The sequence below is a fragment of the Castor canadensis genome, chromosome 4 (assembly GCF_047511655.1).
Source record: "Castor canadensis chromosome 4, mCasCan1.hap1v2, whole genome shotgun sequence".
NCBI classification, from domain to species: domain Eukaryota; kingdom Metazoa; phylum Chordata; class Mammalia; order Rodentia; family Castoridae; genus Castor; species Castor canadensis.
In genome coordinates, this window is record NC_133389.1 from 25,772,993 (window position 1) to 25,784,615 (window position 11,623).

The 11,623-nt window shown below is 36.4% G+C and overlaps 1 protein-coding gene and 1 pseudogene across 2 annotated transcripts in view; one reads left to right on the forward strand and one right to left on the reverse strand.

Moving 5' to 3' along the window:
- Me2 (malic enzyme 2) overlaps positions 1 to 11,623 on the reverse strand; it is a 67,744-nt gene that overhangs the window by 54,553 nt on the left and 1,568 nt on the right. The gene's annotated exons all lie outside the window — the stretch shown is intronic.
- On the forward strand, positions 5,768 to 5,892 carry LOC141422973 (small nucleolar RNA SNORA51; annotated as a pseudogene).

Consider the following 11,623-nt stretch of genomic DNA (forward strand, 5'->3'; position numbering starts at 1 on the left):
AAGTTAAGTGTGGTAAAGTTGTTTTCTGCCGTCCATCAACCTAACAAAAGGTATGAAGTACTATTTTGAGACCATTTGCATAAGGCTTAGAGTCTCACCAACACATCCAGCTGTGAATGGTGAGCCTAACCCTAAATATATGGCAGTGTCAGGATATTTCACTCATTTTAAATGGTTCTAGATACAATTAAGCTTTAAATAGTCAAAGCATGGAGGAAATACAATGAAAAGAACATGTGGATGATTTAAAAGGTTTCATGCTTTTGAAAAAAGGTAAAAAGCATTGTATAGGTAGCCAGGCCAAGATGGAGGGTTGGTCTAGTTTATAACTTCAAGGAAGAAACTAAGGAAGTAACTATGGTCTTAAAGAAATACTGACCAAAAAAGGCAGAAAATGGGAAGGACAGATGGGTGTGGTGGGGCATGCATGTAATCTAGCACTTGGGAGGCAAAGCAGGATGCCTTCAGCCCAGGAGTTCAAGGTCAGGCTGGGCAATATAGTGAGACTTCAATTCTTAAGTTAAAAACAAAGCAAAACAAAGCCAAAAAAAAACTAAAACAGAAGTCTGGGGGCTGGGAATGTAGATCGGTAATAGAGTGTATACTTTACATGCACAAAGCCCTGGGTTTCATACCCAGCACTGGAAAATAAAACAAAACCCTCTGGAAGCTAAAACATCAGTAGTAAGACACCATCAACAAAATTAAGTAAATAACAGACAAGAGGAAATATTTGATTCATATATAAAGGATTTTATCTAGAATAAATGAAGAGTCCATATAAATCAAAAAGACAAACCCAAGAGAAAAATCAACAAGGAAATAAGCAACTCACAAAGACATAAGTACACATGGAAATAAACATGTTAAAAATAATTAACCTTACCAATAACCATGGAAATGCAAATTAAATCTTCACAGAAATTTGGAAATTTTGGTTTTTACCAAAATTGATAAGGACAGAAAATAAGAACTTTTAATAAGAATGTATATCAATACTCTTTTAGAGGGAATTTGGCCTTATCTATTAATTTTTATCATAAAAACCCTCTTCCCAATAATTCCAGCTCTAGGGTACCTAGAAAATGCTTACAGAAGTATACAAGACTAAAGATGTTCATATTAGCATTAACAGAGAAACTAGAAACAATCTAAAATGTTCATAAACAAGGAAAGGTCGCATTGTTATATCTACATTATAGAATATCATGTAGCAACAGAAAAAGAATGAGAATGGCACAGGTTTTCATAAATACATTATATTAATTCATTCATTTTGAGGGGGCAGTACTGTGGTCTTGAACTTAGGGCTTCTATCACTTGAGCCATCCCCTAGCCCCTTTTGCTTTAGTTATTTTTCAGGTAGGGTCTTGAGTTTTTGCCTGGGCCAGCCTGGATTGTAATTCTACTATTTACTCCTCCTCTGTAGCCAGGATCACAGACTGGTACCATCCTGCCCAGCTCACTGTTGAGATGGGATCTCACCAACTTTTTGCTCTGGATGGCCTCAAACTGTGATCTTCCTGATCTCTGCCTCCCTAGTAGCTGAGATTACAGGCATGAGTCACAGTATAGGGTAATTCATTTTTTTAGAACCAAATATTGGTCAATTCTAACCAGAGATTAAAAGCATGCCAATTCTAATACACCTTAAGAGGGAAAAAAATGAGAAAAATTTCTGGATATTAACAGTTAAGATTCCCTAAAACGCTGCCTAATGAAGAGTAAAATGCAAATTATATAGCGTAAATAGCATGTTTTTTTAAAAATTGATGCTTAATTACAATTTTATGTGCAAATGAACATATAATGACCTGAAAAGATGAGGGAGAGCAGGAAAAAAGGATAGAAGTATGAGTGTGACTTTTAGTTTTCTTTTTTTATGGTGGGACTGGGGTTTGAACTCAGGGCTTTGTGCTTGCAAAGCAGGTGTGGCATTTGAGCCACACCTCCCTCCAGTCCATTTGGCTCTGATTATTTTGGGAATGGGGGTCTTGAGAACTATTTGCTCAGGCTGGCCTAGAGGCTTGATCTTCCCAATCTCAGCCTCTCAAGTAGCTAGTATTACAGATGTGCACCACTGGCACCCACCTCAGCCTTCATCTTAATTTGGTCAGGGTCCAAAAAATTTAATGAGAATATCTTTACATATTATTTTTAAAGATACCTAAGTTTGCTGTTTGGAGAAAGCAAACCTTAGAGATCCTACAATCATATAGCCTACTTTTTTTCTGATTTAAGTTTATTAACCTTTTAAGAGTTTATTTTATATAGTCACATGTTGAAAATTGAACACAAAAGTTAGTGATGCTTTCATCTTACCTGCCCCGCCTTTTCTAAAAATAATATAACCAGTTTCCTGCCCTAGACTTGTTTTAAATATGTAAGAAACTGGAAAATGTTTGAGTTAATAGTTCTACTTCTAGAAACATTTAAATAACAGATTAACAGCCAGATAAAGAGATACACAGGGCAAAGTATGGGAGTGGGGGAAGCATGTCCTTCACGTGCTTGGCAACCCAGCAGCTCATGCAAAGTAGTTCAAGACTTTTTATACAGCTTAATGTCTAGCACTGCCCCTTCCCAAGGTCATGCGTGGGGCTGAAAGTTCTAATCCTATAATCACTATCTTCTTGGCGACCAGCCCCATCCTGGAGCTCACTGGAGGACCATACTAAGTTAACTCACAGCATAAGCAGAGGCAATTAAAAGGGATCATCATTAATTTAAAAAAGGCACTCCTGATAGTCAGAAAATTCTAAGGGAACAGGGACAAAGACCAAATATATTTAATATAATATTACACTACTTTAATGTATACTATGGCCCTGATATCCTTTATAGTTTCCTTCCTAAAACAGAAGAGTTTATAATATTCTCTTTCTCTCTATGTATGTATGTGTACATAGATATATGTATCCACACATACACATACACATATACACAAACAATCAAGTATACAGGTCTTAAATTCTAAGTAGTGGATTTACATACTTAAACAGATTGTCCTTAAGTCACAATTAAACTACAGTTACTACAAGTATCAGACATTACCTACTTTAAATCTCTTAATTTAAATGAGAAAAACTACAGGTTGGAGAGTCACTCAGCTAGTTAGTGGCAGTACAGAGCTCCAGTGTGGGTTCTCCTTTCTGTACCAACTTTCTCAGCCCTTGAGACTTTGGTTATGTTGCTCCCCTTTCTTCCATGTATTCCCTCCCTTCCCTTCTAAATCCAGTTTTTCAAGGTAAAATTTGACTTACTGATTAAATAATTTTCCCACCCTAAATTCTCATAGCTCTTTAGTTATCTACCTCTAACATGCCATTTTTCACTTCAATTATTTTACATTTACCTGTACATATTTCATAACTTTTCATAACTTAATTTTCTATTAATTAGTTTAAAAACCTTTTCAAAATCCTTCCAGATTATTCTAACATCCTTAGTGCCAACATATAAATTTTTAGTCTCTTTCCCAATATAATTTTTATCTACGAGCTCATGGTTTTTAAAAAAAAATTTTTTTTGGCAGTACTGTGATTTGAAGTCAGAGTCTCACACTCGCTAGACAGGGGCTCTACCACTTGAGCCATTCTGCCTGTCTTTTTTGTACTGAGTATTTTTGAGATAGGGTATCACTTTCATTTTGCCTGGGCTGGTCTCAAACCTGGATCCTCCTTATCTCTGCCTCCTGAGTAGGCAGGATTATAGGCATGAGCCACCAGCAACCAGCCATAAGTGGTATTTGACTGTGATCTCCTACATGTTATGTGCTGTGGATACCAACCTTTGGAGGCAGTTTTAAGTACGCATGTATGAGATCCATAAGGTTTACATCTTAAAACTAATTTCTACATTAGTTTCTTTCTAAATAGTTACATACCTAAGGGGTAGAATTCTAAACCCAAATTCAAGTGTTGAAAGTTTAAGATTCTACTTACAGTGTGACTTTCCAGTCCCATGGATGGAAAGGATAATGCTGTCCTAGTTCAAAGTACATCTAATGTTGGTTCCTAATAGTGAACGGAGCCTGGGAAATCAATTTCCATCTCCTGTCGGGCAATAAATACTTCAGACCCCATGTAGTATTTATTGTTCCCTGTCTACCAGCTCGATGTCAGAGGTTATTTCTTCGTTCCTGCCTGTAGAGATTTCCTTTTCTTGCTTTCAAACTTGCCTGTCTTTGTTTATACTTCACTTATCATTTTTGTGCCTTGAGAGGAGAGATTCTAACACCTGAAAGAAGCTGACTCATTCTTTAAGTCTAAGTTGTAATTACTTAGTAATTACTTAATCTATTAAGCTACCATATGTCAGCACCCAAGTGAGGCCTACAGTCAATACTGCTCTCATTTTCCTAATTAAACCTATAGCACTCCATGTCTTTTTAGCTCTTATGAAACTTACATTCAACACTATATCAAATTACTAACATGTAATACTCTTGATATTCTATCACCAGTAAAGTCCTTTGTAACTTTTTTTTTAAATGATGAACACAGGCAAAAACAAGAAAAATATCTAAAATCCTTTTCTTGTTTTTAAATTCAAAAATAGTTGTACAGTATAGACTTCCTAAACTTTTTTGTTTTGTTTTGCGAGAGGGTCTGGCTATATAGTAGAGGCTGGCCTTGAACTGAGGATCGTCCTGCCTCAGTCTCCTGAGTGCTGGGACTCTAGGTATGTGCTACCATGCCCAGCTTCCCCAAAGCTTTTCATAACTTGTATGTCTATGAATTATCCTTACTACCTCAATCTGACAATAATTAGATAACAACTGAATATATATAATCCAGAAGAAGAAATGGGAGCAGGCTGCTTTGAGCAAACCCATTGAGTTTATTAAAAAACAGAATTTGCCTTATCAGAGATTCTTCACTGAATTCCTTTAAATAGCAAGTTCTTGCAGCCCACTGTTAAATCGAAAATGATTCAAATTTGACTTCTGCAGATCTCCTCAGGTCTATGTTGCACAGAAGGTTCATGTCACTTTACTTCCATCTATTAATGTATTGTAGAACACACTGGCAGTTGGCTCTCAAAGTACGGATTCTGTATATGCCAAGTTTCTACAAAATAATTAGCCAAACAATACCATACTACTTACTAATAATACTAATTATAGCAACAGTGACAGAAAAACATGTATCAAGCACCTTCCTTTGCCTTACCTCCCAAAACATGGTTACAAAAATAGGAACAAAATAGGATGGCTGACACTCAGGAAAGTGGAGAAAACCCCTAAATTTTGGCTCTGTCATTTAAAAAAGTTTTAAAAGAAGAATTGATCATGCTTATGTGGTTCTTCCTGGGAGACAGTTTGGTTTTTTTTTTTTTTTTCTTACCACAACAAAAACTTTAGTGCCAAAAGATTAGATTATTGATGCAATCTAAGATAAGGTAGGCAAATCTAAAATAGTATGAAATACATTTCATTTTAAATAAGTCAATCTGAAAAAAGAAACATTTTGCAATCAACAATTAACTTAAGATCAGTATCGTGATACATGAAATCTTTTATTTTCAGTTCCTAGCTAGAATCTTTTTCACATTAAATGCTGAATTAATAAATGTAACACCACCTGTCAAATGTACCTCATGTAAGTGTTGTAGTCACATAGACTTGAGTCTGTCTGATGTGATGATCAAACAACAGAATACATGCAAATCAGTACCATAATTAAAGAGTTAAAGGGTTATAACATTCAAATTACTAAGAGAACTTAATTTTATTACTAAGTGATAGAGATTAAAATAAAATACAGGCCTCCTGGTCCTTGTCAGAGGCTGTTATTGCACTGATTGTAGAGAAAGAGATGGGAAAGTAAACCTACCCTGTATGCACCTCACCCCAGATCCTGTGCCTATATTCTGAATGGGAAAACATGGGGTATACAAAAAAGAAAAATATAAATAAAATAAAATACTAAAGTAATTTTAATAGCATCTTTAAAACAAGTAGGCATGAATTAAAAAAAAAAACTTAAGGAAAAACACCAACCTGTGCCAAAATTAGAACTCAGGACAGTTGCAAAGAGAAACTGACAGGTAGGCTTATTTGCCATATGGAGGCATGGTAAAATGAAAGAAAAATACACCTAACTCCTTCTGTTTTGTAGATAAAACAGAACTGTAAGAATGAGGGAAGTAAAAGCAGGAAACAAAAGAAGGTAAGCATTCTAACTTTGATTAAGTATGCAAAATCAAGCTGCTTACTAGAGTTTCTTAGATACTGGGACAAGCCTGGTTGCTCCCCTGGAGTGACCACTGTCATTCACCTCACCCTGACCTGCCCTTAACAGGAGTAAGCACTGATAAAAGGAGAGGTTCTTGAACTTGGAGACAGTGGGACTCCCCCTCTAGGATGTGTTCACAAAACAGAATTGGGACTGGAACTATTATGCCAGCGGTTGCTGGACACTACTCTCCCTGGGCCCCCAAATCAGGGGCAGAAAGGAGATGGTCAACACCTGGGAAGACCAGACTGTTCACTAGACACCCAAACACTACACTAGAGACAGGTCACTTCTGACGTGGTGTTACAGCACAAGCCTTGCAGTTATACTTGAATTCGAATCTGAACTCAGCTAATTACTACTTTAGACTTAGGTGTCATCCAGGTGTTCTCAAATGATCTTTGAGTTGGTGTTAGTTTGAGAAACATTTTTCACTGGTCAGTGACCAATGAGGAGAAATGTAATTATTCATAATTCTAAATTTGTTCTTCATTTTTATGTTGTAATTACTACTTTCCTCCCTTTTTAAGAAAGGATGGGGACAGTAGATCACAATAGTAGTTGGTCATTTTGGTGGGTTTTTTTGGTGGTACTAGGGATTAAACTCAGGGCCTGGAGCTTGCAAGGGAGGCGCTCTACCACCTCAACCATATCCCCAAGCCCTTTTGGCCTTGGTCAGTTTTGAGATGACAGAATCTTGCTTTATGCCTAGGGTGCTTAGACTGCCACCCTCCTATTTATGCTTCCCAAAAAGATGGGATGATAGGTCTGTGCCACCACGCCCAATCCCCCTTCCCTCCTGCTGGTCTCAAACCAAGATTTTCCTGATCTCTGCCTCCTGAATAGTTAGGATTATAGAGTTGTTCTACAGCACCCAGCAAATGAAGTTAAGTTTTTAAGAAGGTCCTTAACCTTGACAGAATTAAAAGTTGGCAATCTCACCTCTAGTCCCAAGTGCCCCCTACATATAACACTTTTTAAAAACTTGTTCATGAAGTCCAATTTGGGAGCCAATTAGAAATTCCATTTTTCTCATTAATAAAATGGGGGAGGGGAAACTTTTGCAGAATTGCGTGTATCATCATTTAAACTTTTAGAGCTTTATCACCATCATCACCACCATTTTTACAGTCTCATAATGGGTTTATTCAATAAAACCCATACCAAGGCAGTCTAGCACAGTGATCAAAGGGCAAGGTCTGGAGTCAACTGCCTAGATTTAAATCCTGGCTTCACTATCTCTAGTTTGGTAATTCTGAGTTAAGTGACAGCCTCTCTGAGATGCAATTCTCTCATCACTCAGATTGGATAAACAAAAAGAGCTGCACAATAGGGTTGTTTTAAGGTTTATATTAGACAACCCACTTACAATGAGTATCACAGTGCATATCATTATTTAGCATAAGCACTACTGTCACTAACATGGTCACACGTTGCTTTCTAAATGCCTGCTAGTTTCTGCATCAAGATATTCTAATGATGCAATCCATATTAAAAGACTATGAGGATAATCATGATTTAAAATACTTCAAATTAAGGAAAACTGCCAAACACATTTTATGAAGCCACTATTACACTTATCCCAAAACCAGGCAAAGACACCTCCAAAAAGGAGAACTATAGGCCAATCTCCTTAATGAACATTGATGCAAAAATCCTCAACAAAATAATGGCAAACCGAATTCAGCAACACATCAAAAAGATTATCCACCACGACCAGGTAGGCTTCATCCCAGGGATGCAGGGGTGGTTCAACATACGAAAATCAATAAACGTAATAAACCACATTAACAGAAGCAAAGACAAAAACCACTTGATCATCTCAATAGACGCAGAAAAAGCCTTTGATAAGATCCAACATCATTTCATGATAAAAGCTCTAAGAAAACTAGGAATAGAAGGAAAGTTCCTCAACATTATAAAAGCTATATATGACAAACCTACAGCCAGCATTATACTTAACGGAGAAAAATTAAAACCGTTCCCTCTAAAATCAGGAACCAGACAAGGATGCCCACTATCTCCACTCCTATTCAACATAGTACTGGAATTCCTAGCCAGAGCAATTAGGCAAGAAGAAGGAATAAAAGGAATACAAATAGGTAAAGAAACTGTCAAAATATCCCTATTTGCAGACGACATGATCCTATACCTTAAAGACCCAAAAAACTCTACTCAGAAGCTTCTAGACATCATCAATAGCTATAGCAAAGTAGCAGGATATAAAATCAACATAGAAAAATCATTAGCATTTCTATACACTAACAATGAGCAAATGGAAAAAGAATGTATGAAAACAATTCCATTTACAATAGCCTCAAAAAAAATCAAATACCTAGGTGTAAACCTAACAAAAGATGTGAAAGACCTCTACAAGGAAAACTATACACTTCTGAAGAAAGAGATTGAGGAAGACTATAGAAAGTGGAGAGATCTCCCATGCTCATGGATTGGTAGAATCAACATAGTAAAAATGTCGATACTCCCCAAAGTAATCTACATGTTTAATGCAATTCCCATCAAAATTCCAATGACATTCATTAAAGAGATTGAAAAATCTACTGTGAAATTTATATGGAAACACAAGAGGCCACGAATAGCCAAGGCAATACTCAGTCAAAAGAACAATGCAGGAGGTATCACAATACCTGACTTCAAACTATATTACAAAGCAATAACAATAAAAACAGCATGGTACTGGCACAAAAACAGACATGAAGACCAGTGGAACAGAATAGAGGATCCAGATATGAAGCCACACAACTATGAGCAACTTATCTTTGACAAAGGAGCTAAAAATATACGATGGAGAAATAGCAGCCTCTTCAACAAAAACTGCTGGGAAAACTGGTTAGCAGTCTGCAAAAAACTGAAACTAGATCCATGTATATCACCCTATACCAAGATTAACTCAAAATGGATCAAGGATCTTAATATCAGACCCCAAACTCTTAAGTTGATACAAGAAAGAGTAGGAAATACTCTGGAGTTAGTAGGTATAGGTAAAAACTTTCTCAATGAAACCCCAGCAGCACAGCAACTAAGAGATAGCATAGATAAATGGGACCTCATAAAACTAAAAAGCTTCTGTTCATCAAAAGAAATGGTCTCTAAACTGAAGAGAACACCCACAGAGTGGGAGAAAATATTTGCCAATTATACATCAGACAAAGGACTGATAACCAGAATATACAGGGAACTTAAAAAACTAAATTCTCCCAAAACTAATGAACCAATAAAGAAATGGGCATGTGAACTAAACAGAACTTCTCAAAAGAAGAAATTCAAATGGCCAGAAAACACATGAAAAAATGCTCACCATCTCTAGCAATAAAGGAAATGCAAATTAAAACCACACTAAGATTCCACCTCACCCCTGTTAGAATAGCCATCATCAGCAACACCACCAACAACAGGTGTTGGCGAGGATGTGGGGAAAAAGGAACCCTTTTACACTGTTGGTGGGAATGTAGACTAGTACAACCACTCTGGAAAAAAGTTTGGAGGCTACTTAAAAAGATGGACATCGATCTACCATTTGATCCAGCAATACCACTCTTGGGGATATACCCAAAAGACTGTTACTCCAGAGGCACCTGCACATCCATGTTTATTGCGGCACTATTCACAATAGCCAAGTTATGGAAACAGCCAAGATGTCCCAGCACTGACGAATGGATTAAGAAAATGTGGTATCTATACACAATGGAATTTTATGCAGCCATGAAGAAGAACGAAATGTTATCATTCGCTGGTAAATGGATGGAATTGGAGAACATCATTCTGAGTGAGGTTAGCCTGGCTCAAAAGACCAAAAATCGTATGTTCTCCCTCATATGTGGACATTAGATCAAGGGCAAACACAACAAGGGGATTGGACTATGAGCACATGATAAAAGCGAGAGCACACAAGGGAGGGGTGAGGATAGGTAAGACACCTAAAAAACTAGCTAGCATTTGTTGCCCTTAACGCAGAGAAACTAAAGCAGATACCTTAAAGCAACTGAGGCCAATAGGAAAAGGGGACCAGGAACCAGAGAAAAGGTTAGATCAAAAAGAATTAACCTAGAAGGTAACACCCACACACAGGAAATCAATGTGAGTCAATGCCCTGTATAGCTATCCTTATCTCAACCAGCAAAAACCCTTGTTCCTTCCTATTATTGCTTATACTCTCTCTACAACAAAATTAGAAATAAGGGCAAAATAGTTTCTGCTGGGTATTGAGGGGGGGAGAAGAAGGGGGCGGAGTGGGTGGTAAGGGAGGGGGTGGGGGCAGGGGGGAGAAATGAACCAAGCCTTGTATGCACATATGAATAATAAAAGAAAAATGAAAAAAAAATAAATAAATAAAATACTTCAAATTAAATCTCTAGATCGAGGATGAGAATTTGAATGGCATATATCAAATATCACCATAAACATTAAGGCAACATTAAATATCTACAGTCATACTATCCATTACCTAAATTTATATGATTTGATCAAAAGTATAATATGCAGCCATATAATAAAAATAACTACTTTCAAATAAACTAGTTAACTTTTAATAGTTCAATTTTTATAAAAATGCATGTAATTTTTGGGTGGATTTTGCCAAGATTAATCCCCAATAAATAAATATAGGTTTTAGTGTTAATTGTGTCTTAAAATGTCTAATTTGTCTGAAACTCGCCAACATAAATTCCAATGTTAAACTATGGTTACATGAATTCTGAAACAAATTAGACATGAACAGCATTAGCCAGTACATTACACTTTCTAATGCACAAAAAAACTTCTGAAATGGCAAATCAGTTTTTCATATATTTCTACATGTTTTCATACGTATACTAAAAACAAGATGAGGTCACATAACTACAAAATCATATCCCTTCATCTCCCACTGGAGAACTGACAGAACCAACATCTCAGCTCACAGTACTGCACCAAACATGAGTCAGGCATGTATTTTCTATTAAAAACAATAAATAAATAAATAAACAAAAACAAACATAAACCCCTTCTAAGGGTGTAACCCATAAGCAGTTCTTGCTCAGTAACAGCTAATAAACAGGAATGTGTTATTCTCAAGAGAATGAAGAACTTCTACAAAGGCATTGCACAACAGTTCTGATTAATGCATGATAAAGCATTTGATCAGCATTTCTGGTCTCTATGTCTAATTTCCAAACCTTTGCAACTACCACAAAAGAGTCAGGTACAGGTTACAAATCAGTACTCAAACTGTTTTTTGGGGTTTTTTTGAAATATATAACCAACTAGTTACAACAGTTACTATATATATAAAACATTATACACATAAATATGCAAACAGCTGTTTCTTCTCTAACTTCCTGAATATTTGGAAGCTGAGGATATAAATTTATGACTATTGCTTTGCA